Source organism: Heteronotia binoei, chromosome 1 (assembly GCF_032191835.1).
Source record: "Heteronotia binoei isolate CCM8104 ecotype False Entrance Well chromosome 1, APGP_CSIRO_Hbin_v1, whole genome shotgun sequence".
In the NCBI taxonomy this organism is placed as follows: domain Eukaryota; kingdom Metazoa; phylum Chordata; class Lepidosauria; order Squamata; family Gekkonidae; genus Heteronotia; species Heteronotia binoei.
The window spans coordinates 167,949,226-167,959,047 of NC_083223.1; positions in this window are offsets into that span (position 1 = coordinate 167,949,226).

Genomic DNA, 9,822 nt, shown 5'->3' on the forward strand with positions numbered 1-9,822 from the left:
CCGCCCCCAAAGTCCCCAGATATTTCTTGAATTGGACTTGGCAACCCTAGACAACAGTCCCCCTCTCTCTATCTGCAGCCTCTCCAGACAACAGTCCTGTCTGCAGTTTGACCTTGTTATGCTTTCCTCCCAGGTCCCACCTCTCTGGGGCAGTTTTCCCTCCAAAATGAATGAGGGAACTGAAGGGATCCTGGGAGATGTAGGCCCTGTAGCTACTCCTACACAGGTTTCTCTAGACAGGCTTCTCTGTAGGCTGCACTAGGCCTAGGATAACAACAACAATACCTTTATCTCCCCTCAGTCTTGAACTTTCCCTTGTCCACCAGCAGCTGCTATCTGACAAAATTATGGCCTGGTTGTGTGGTGCTGGGCAAACCCCACTTGCCGGGACTTGCAGGGGACATGTCACTTATATATATTATACACCTCACTTATATATATCTCACTATACACCTTATATATAAAATATATATAAAGAAAATTCCCCATCACTCACTTTCCCGTGTATTCCCCTCCTAGCACTATTCCTTTCCCCCTTCCTCCTTCCCTGCCTCGTTTCCTCTCCCCTTTCCTTGCCTCATTCTCTCCTCAGCCATTAACCAATCTACCTTTTATCTGTCTCTCATCCTCAACTTAATTTTATAATTTATATATAATTTACTTCATTTATACACTGCTTTTTTCCACAACGGGGACTGAAGCAACTTACATCATACTTCTCTCCTCCTTTTTATCCTACAATAATCTGTGAGATAGGTTAGGCTGAAAATATGTGATTGACTAAATTGTTATTTATTGATAACGGAGTAACATATAGGAAACATATAATAATATAAAATATGTAACCTAATGAGGTTCCGTGGCAGACTGGTGAGCTTGAACCTCCCTCTCCCAGACCTTGTCTGAAGTTCTAATTGCCATGCTGCACAGGCTTTCATAAGGTAGCTGCAGCTGAACAGTGGCAAGCAGCCAAGCCGGATGATACAAGTAGAGTGGTAGCAAGTCACCTGGTAGTTGCCGCTGGACCTGGCCCCAGTGGGCCCTCTCTCAAGGCCAAAAAGCATTCAAAAAGGCCGGCTCCTGCCTTTTATTGAGAAAAACCATAAATTCAACTGGCAGTACTGCTGTGGTTGAATGGCAAGGTGTCTGTTTCTTAAAGCTACAAGTGTTCCTTTTATAGGGCTGCCAAGCTCCCAGGTTAGGCTTCCCAACCCTCCTGCCCTGGCGGGGGACCCCAGGATTTCCACCCTCTTCCCCCGCTCCCCAAAAAAACGGAAGCAGGGGGAGGGGGGGAAATGGGGCCGGGGAGCATGGCGAGCCACCCCATCCCGGAACGGGCGAGGCCGTCACGCCGCTGCCGCCCCCTCCCCACCCACCACAGCTGCTCCTCCGAGATGGGCCCAGGCTGAGCCCATCGGAGGAGCAGCTAAGAGGCAGCAGCAAGCAGCGCAGGCAAAACCAGAGAAGGGAAGGGCGGAGGCAGGCCAGGAGCATGGCGAGGACCCGGACTCGCAGCTCGCCATGCCCCCGGCTCACCCCCAGCCCGCCTCCACCCCCGCCTCCGATTCCACCCCAGAGGCGGAGCAGGCAAGGCCGCTGCTGCCTCTTCTCCGCTCGCCGTGGCTGCTCCTCCGAGATGGGCTCAGGCTGAGCCCATCTCGGAGGAGCAGCCACGGCGAGCGGAGAAGAGGCAGCAGCGGTCTCACCCGCTCCAAGACGGGGTGGCTCGCCACGCTCCCCGGTGCCGTTTCCCCCCCTCCCCTAGCTCCACCCCAGTGTCTCCTGGCTCCACCCCCAAAGTCCCCAGATATTTCTGGGGTTGGACTTGGCAACTCTATCCCAGGTAGGGAGGCGGGGGGATCCCCTCCCAATGTTGCCGGCGTGATGACATCACTCACAAGTGACATCATTGTGCCGGCGACGTCGCACATCAGCTGCTCTAGGAGCTTCCGAGAAAACTCTGTGGTTTTCCCTGACGCTCTAGCAATTTGGGATGAAACCTCTATGGTACCATAGAGATTTCCCTCCCAAATAGCTAGAGCAGAGGTGTCAAACAGTTGTTATGAGAGCCGGATCTGACATAAATGAGACCTTGTTGGGCCAAGCCATGTCGGGTTGGGCCAAGCCATGTCAGGTCGGGCCATGTATGTACCTATTTAAGATTAGGTAGCAGAGATATAAATTTTATAAAGAACACCAACACAAATATATATATTTTTTAAAAACTTAAAACATGCTTAAAATGTTAGCACTCACTGGCCTTAAAGACACTGTCTTTGTATTTCTCCCATGGGAACCAGGGAACTGGGCAAAGGAAGTTCTGGCTCTTTCCTTCCTTCCCCAGGTGACTGGGGGTGGGGGGTGGGAGCCTCAGTCAATAGAAGGAAGAGAGGCTTGGCTCAGTAGCTCTGCTGTGCAATTTGAAAGAGCCTGGCAAAGCAAGTTGTGATGAAAAAGGAAGGAAGAGAGAGGGAGAAGGAAGCAGATGACAGCCAGTTGCTCAGGGGTCTGATAGGAGCCTTCCAAGGGCCTGATTCAGCCCCCAAACTGTATGTTTGACACCCCTGAGCTAGAGTGTCCAGGGAAACAATAAAGGTTTCCCAGAAGCTTCTAGAGCAGCTGGTGCATGATGTGTGATTATGTCACTTGTGAATGACGTCATCGCGCTGTGTGCGACCCCCCCCCTGCCCCACTGAACACCGCAGGGGACTTGGCAACCCTATCCTTTTATCATTTGGGGTTATTTTAACCCCCAATTTATTTAACTGAGTTCTGGTTTTTCTATAGACCTGGGGTGTTTTTCAGGTTTGTAGAAAGGTCTTTCTTTTCTAAACACAGCTCCAGTCTCCAGTTTTAAGTATCCTCAGAACTGGCTGAGTTGAGAATTAGAATACATAAGTGAGGAACCTATAAAGCAGGGGTGTCAAACATGCATCCTGGGGGCTGAATCAGGCCCCTGGACGGCTCCTATCAGGCCCTTGAGCAACTGGCTGTCATCTGCTTCCTTTTCCCTCTCTCTTGCTTCCTTCTATGTAACAGCTTGCCTTGCAAAGCTTGCTTAATCACACAGAAGCTACAAAGCAAAGCCTCTGTTTTCTCCATTGGCTGAGGCTCCTCCCTTGAGGAGGAAGGGGGAGCAGAGCTTGCTTTGTCAAGCTCTCTCAATTGCACAGCAGAGCTACTGAGCCAAGCCTCTCTTCCTTCTACTGGTTGAGGCTCCTCCCTCTTCTGGTCCCCTGGGGAAGGAAGGAAAGAGCTTCCTTTGTCCAGTTCCCTGGATCCCATGGGGAAAATACAAAGAAAGCACCTTTAAGACCAATGAATGCTAATGTTTTAAGCATTTTTTAAGTTTAAGAAAAAATCTTTAATTGTGTTTGTCTGCATCCTTTATGAAGTTTATATCTCTGCTACCAAATCTTAGATAAGTACACACATGGCTCGACAAGGTCTCATTTATGTCAGATCTGGCCCTCATAACAAAAGATTTCAACAGCCTTGCTATAAAGAGTTCCAGGGGACATCTCATCCCGCCCTCCACTACTATTTTCTCTTTCCCTGCCCTAAAAGCCACCCATAGTGTCTCCCTTCTTGCTTCCTTCTATCCTTTTCACCTATGGTTGCCAGGTCCAACTCAAGAAATGCCTGGGGACTTTGGGGGTGGAACCAGGAGCAAGACTGTGACAAGCACAATTAAACTCCAAAGGAAGTTCTGACAATCACATTTAAAGGGACCTTTTAAATGCCTTCCCTCCATTTGGAAATGATGGATGGGGCGCCTTCTTTTGGGGCTCATAGAATTGGACCCCCTGGTCCAATCTTGTTGAAACGGGGGGTATTTTGAGGAGAGGCACCGGATGTTATGCTGAAATTTGGTGCCTCTACCTCAAAAAACAGCTCTCCAAGAGCCCCAGATACCCGTGGATCAATTCTCCACTATGGGAATCAATCTCCATAGGGTATAATGGAGTGCCCAACAGACATTTTTCCCCCACCCCATGCTTTCTGATAACCCTGAAGCAGGGGGAAGGACTTCCAAACCAGGGGAGGCCCCCACAAGGGGATTGACAACCCTATTTTCATCCCTCCAGCCAATCTAATTTTATCTCATTCCCTTCAGTTTTTCCTGCTTAGCTTCCTCCTGGCAGCCTTTCCCTAGGAAAAGTTTGGCTGAGTTGCTCAGTGCCATCTGTTGGGGCAGGCCCAGCTGCAAGGCTGGGAGCCTGTAAAGATTTGCAAAGGACACCTCTGTATCTGTTGTATCGGCTTCCCCAGGGCTTTTTTTCTGGGGGACCATAGCAGAACAGCGATCTGGAATCTGTGTGGAAACAACATTCTCAAAAAATGTTTAAAAGTTCATGAGGGGCACTCGTGTGTTCCTCCTTCATTTCCCTATCAGGAGTTTCACCACTTCTTTTCCCACAAAAAATCCCCTGCCCTTCCACATACTACTTTTTATTTCCCTCCTCTTGGCAATCCCAATATCCTCTTCTCTCTCCCTTCTTCCTTCTTAAATCCTCATCCACCAACCAATGTACCTTCTATCTACTCTCCATCTTCAAATATATTATTTACTTTATCACTCCTTTAAGAACATAAGTGAAGCCATGTTGGATCAGGCCAATGGCCCATCCAGTACAACACTCTGTGTCACAAAGTGACCAAAAAACCCAGGTGCCATCAGGAGGTCCATCAGTGGGGCCAGGACACTATAAGTCCTCACATTATTGTCCCTCCCAAGCACCAAGAATACAGAACATCACTTGCCCCAGACAGAGAGTTCCAACAATACCTGTGGCTAATAGCCACTGATGGACCGCTGCTCCATATGTTTATCCAATCCCCTCTTGAAGCTGGAATGCTTGTAGCTGTCGTCACTTCCTGTGGCAGTGAATTCCATGTGTTAATCACCCTTTGGGTAAAGAGGTACTTCCTTTTACCTGTTCTAACCCGACTGCTCAGCAATTTCATTGAATGCCCACGAGTCCTTGTATTGTGAGAAAGGGAGAAAAGGACTTCTTTCTCTACCTTCTCTATTCCATGCATAATCTTGTAAACCTTTGTCATGTCACCTCTGAGTCGATGTTTCTCCAAGCTAAAGAGCCCCAAGCGTTTTAACCTTTCTTCATAGGGCAAGTGTTCTAACCCTTTAATCATTCTAGTTGCCCTTTCCTGCACTTTTTCCAGTGCTATAATATCTTTTTTGAGGTGTGGTGACCAGAATTGTACACAGTACTACAAATGAGGCTGCACCATTGATTTATACAGGGGCATTATGATACTGGCTGATTTGTTTTCAGTTCCCTTACTAATAATTCCCAGCATGGCATTGGCCTTTTTTATTTCAATCGCACACTGTCTCAACATTTTCAGTGAGTTATCTACCACAACCCCAAAATCTCTCTCTTGGTCAGTCTCCGCCAGTTCATGCCCCATCAACTTGTATTTATAGTCAGGCCCGTAGTCACCAGGAAGGGGGCAGGGGGAACAGCCCCTCCATCCAACCCCTCCCCCTTCCTCCTGTATGGCCCCTCCTTTTCCCAAGGCTCATTCCCCCATTTTCGCACCACCCTCTCCCTGGGCTCTTCCCACCACGTTCCTGCCTCCCCCAGTCTCCCCGCAGCCCCGTTTTCACCGCTGCTGCTCTCCCCAGGCTCTTCCCTGCCTCCTCCACTCTCCCCATGGCCTCATTTTCCCTGCTACCCCTCTCCCCGGGCTCTTCCCTGCCTCCCCCACTCTCCCATTTTCACTGTTGCTGCTCTCCCCGGGCTCTTCCCTGCCTCTCCCGCTTTCCCCACGGCCCCATTTTCACTGTTGCCACTCTCCCTGGGCTCTTCCCTGCCTCCCCCACTCCCCCCCCCGCAGCCCCATTTTTGCTACTGCCACTCCCCCCAGGCTCTTCCCACCCCCAATAGTGTGAGAGCGAGCTGGGGCTGGGCAGCTGGCCGCTGAAAAAAGCAGCCAAGCCTCCACAGCCCCCCCCTCCAAAATTTTATGCCCTGGGGCCCCCCACCCCAAAATTTCTGGCTATGAGGCTGTTTATAGTTAGGATTTTGGGCCCCAATGTTTATTACTTTGCACTTGGCCATGTTGAACCTCATTTGCCATGTTGATGCCCACTTGCCCAGCCTCAACAGATCCCTTTGGAGTGCCTCACAATCCTCTCTGGTTCTCACCACCCTGAACAATTTAGTGTCATCCACAAACTTAGCCACTTCACTGCTTACTCCCAACTCCAAATCATTAATGAACAAATAAAAAAGCATCGGACCCAGTACTGAGCTCTGTGGCACTTCACTGCTTACCACCCTCCACTGTGAAAATTGCCCATTTATACTCACTCTCTGTTTCCTATTAATTAGCCAGTTTTTGATCCACAAGAAGACTTGTCCTTTTACCCCATGACTCTTGAGCTTATTTAGGAGCCTTTGATGAGGAACTTTATCAAAAGCTTTCTGGAAGTCAAAGTGAACAACATCTGTTGGGTCTCCTTTGTCCACATGTTTGTTCAATCTCTGGCATCTCCAACTAAAAAGGGTCCAGGCAAATAGGTGTGAAAAATCTCAGCTTGAGACCCTGGAGAGCCACTGCCCGTCTGAGGAGACAATACTGACTTTGGTGGACCGAGAGACTGATTCAGTATCAGGCAGCTTCATGTGTTCATGTGTGTTCACCCCCTCAAAGAACTCTAACAGGTTAGTGAGACAAGATCTTCCCTTACAGAACCCATGCTGAGTCTTCCTCAGTAATTTTTGTTCATGTGCCTACTAATTCTCTCTTTAATAACAGCATCCACTAACTTTCCTGGTATTGAAGTCAGCCTGACTGACCTGTAGTTTCCGGGATCTCCTCTGGAACCCTGTTTAAAGATGGGGGTGACATTAGCCATCTTCCAGTCCTCAGGAACGGAGGAAGATGTCAATGAAAGATTACATATTTCTGTCAGGAGATCCACAATTTCACCTTTGAGTTCTTTCAGAACTCTTGGATGTATGCCATCCAGGCCTCGTGACTTATCAGTTTTTAAATTTTCTATCAGTTGTAGGACCTCCTCTCTTGTCACCTCAATCTTTCAACACCCCTCCTGCAATCACCCCTCCTAAAATCTTTCTCTACAAAGGGGACCAAAAGCAGCTTACATCATTCTTTTTGCCTCAATTTTATCCTCACAACAACCATGTGGGGTAGTTTACACTGAGGAAGTATAATGGCTGAGGATGTATTACCCACTGAGCTTCCACAGAAGAGTAGGGATTTGAACCTTGGTCTTCCTGGTCTGAAACTCTAACCACTACACCACAATGACAAATGGCTGCCATCAAACAGTAGCAAGCTGCTGGGCCTGGGTGAATCATTAAACTCACATAGTAGTATCGAGTTGCCTGGTCATTGCCGCTGGGCCAGCCTGATGAAACCCCCCCTCTACAGCCAAAACGACCCTGGAACAGGCCTTGTCCCCTTCACATGGGTTCAAGGATTCAACTGGCAATACTGTTGTGGTTGCCCAGCAATTCCCACAATAGCCACTTCAGAGGCACCTGTTTCTTAAAAGGTACAGATGCTGCTTCTGTTTTGGGTGTTTTGGCCACACTATGTGTGTCATTAACAGTCAAGACAGTTCTTTTTACAAGTCCGAGAAAAGCTTCAGATTTGGGGGGGTTTGGTCAAATACTGGGGGTATTCAGGCTGTAATCATTTTATAGATTTGCTACATAAAAAATAAATTTATAGACAAGCAACATCTAGAGAAAAAGCTGGGGTTTGAAATTTACTGGTTTCAATATTTGCAAATTTGACGCATGTTTTATTCCCCTCTTGACCAAACAACACTTATTCATCCTCAAACCGCATTGGAAAGTTTAAGTAACCAGAAAGAGTAACTAAGTAATTAAAGGCCTTTTATCCAAATTAGACAAAGTCATACTTCAAACTTCAGAAACCAAACTACTTGGTTACCAGACACAATGGAACAGAGACTGTCATAAGAAAATCGATACATTTCAGTGGACTAGAATTTGGAACTCATATGGTAACAAATCTAATATTTTCAATATTAAATTCCAGTTTGCTAAAACCCTAATGAGATGGTACTGGCCAACAACTAGATTACGCAAATGTGTCCCTACTATTGCTCCTGTATGCAGAAAAAAATGTGGTGCAACTGCTACCTTTATGCATGGATGGTGGAATTGCAAATATAATTTTTGGCAACAAGTCCAATCTCAGATAAAACATATTACAGGTTATCTTCTCCTCTTAGAACCCGACATTTATTTGTTACACAATTGGAAAGATCCTATGCTTAGCAGATGTTCTCCGGAATTAATAAATATATTGCTAGCAGCAGCCAGGCTTACAATAGCTTCAAATTGGATAGATTCTTCACCACCCTCATTAGATCACTGGTTTCACAGACGGTGGGAATTGTATTTATTAAAGTAGCTTACAATTCGTTCGACTTAACGTTAGTGCAAAATGAACAGCATATGGTAACTGTCCTTTAATAACTTACCTAACAGATCAGGAGATGGTTATTTGTTTTATAAAAAAACTTATTTATTTTTGATTCTTGATTTATCCTTGGTTAATTGTTATTTACTTTTTGCCATGAGACCTTTGTATTCTAATTCTAATTTGAGCGTATTCATGTTCGTTGTGATATTATGTTTTGATTGTATTTGAAATTTTTTTAAAGTTTTTTTTGGGATAAATGACTTTAGTTTCTAGATTTACAGTATCTACAGATGAGGCCACATTGAGAATTAGATATATCTAGGGCTTTTTTGTAGAAAAAGCCCAGCAGGAATTCATTTGCTTATTAGGTCACACGCCCCTGATGTAGCTAATCCTCTAATTGCTAACAGGGTTCTTAGGACAGGGCCTACTGTAAGCTCTGGGAGGATTGGCTACATCAGGAGGGTGTGGGGCTCTTTTTCTAGCAGGAGCTCCTCTGCATATTAGGCCATGCCCCTCTGATGTAGCCAATCCTCCTGAAGTTGGCCCTGTACTAAGAGCCCTCTAAGCTCTTGGCGGATTGGCTGCATCAAGGGTGTATGGCCTAATATGCAGAGGAGTTCCTGCTAGAAAAAGAGTGGGAATATCCTGCTACCAAGAAAGCCTTGGGCTGCACTCCCTGATGTCACCATTGTTTCACACTGGGATTTTTTTGTAGAAGCCCAGCAGGAGCTCATTTGCATGCCCCTGACACCAAGTGAGCAGGAACTGTGTTCTTGTGCAATCCGGCTAAAAAAAAAAAAAAGCCCTGAATATATCGATGATAATGCTCCCTCCAAGCTTGGAGTAAACAAGGACAGCAACAATTCCTTTCACTTGTGGTTTGTGGGACATTTACTGACAATGTTGTGTGTACTTAGGTATGCAACAGCAGATTCAAGATTAAGCACTGGTACAACCCATTATCTCCGAGAAACTTAAATTTACCTAAAGTTAAACACCATAGGTGAGAATCACCCTCTAAAATGAGACTTGGCAGCTGATAAAAGGTTAATATTCCAATACCTTTGTAGTGTATATCTTTAAAACAACCCACTCATTTCCCACAGATTCAGGCATGATTTTGCATTGTTGCCACTTGATTGCAGAGAAACTACCTCTCCCCTCATGGTTGAAATTACTGATTCAGCTTTGACAAGATTTTGCAATGCTGCCAAAGGCAAGATACTGCAATGTGAAAACCGTGAAGGATGTAGCTGAATTTGTCCCGTGTTCTTTTTCCCAGTTGAGTTTTGTTTACATTGATTTCGATTTTAGCACTGTATGAACCTTTTAGCTGAAGATTTTAAAGTACTACAAATACAATATACG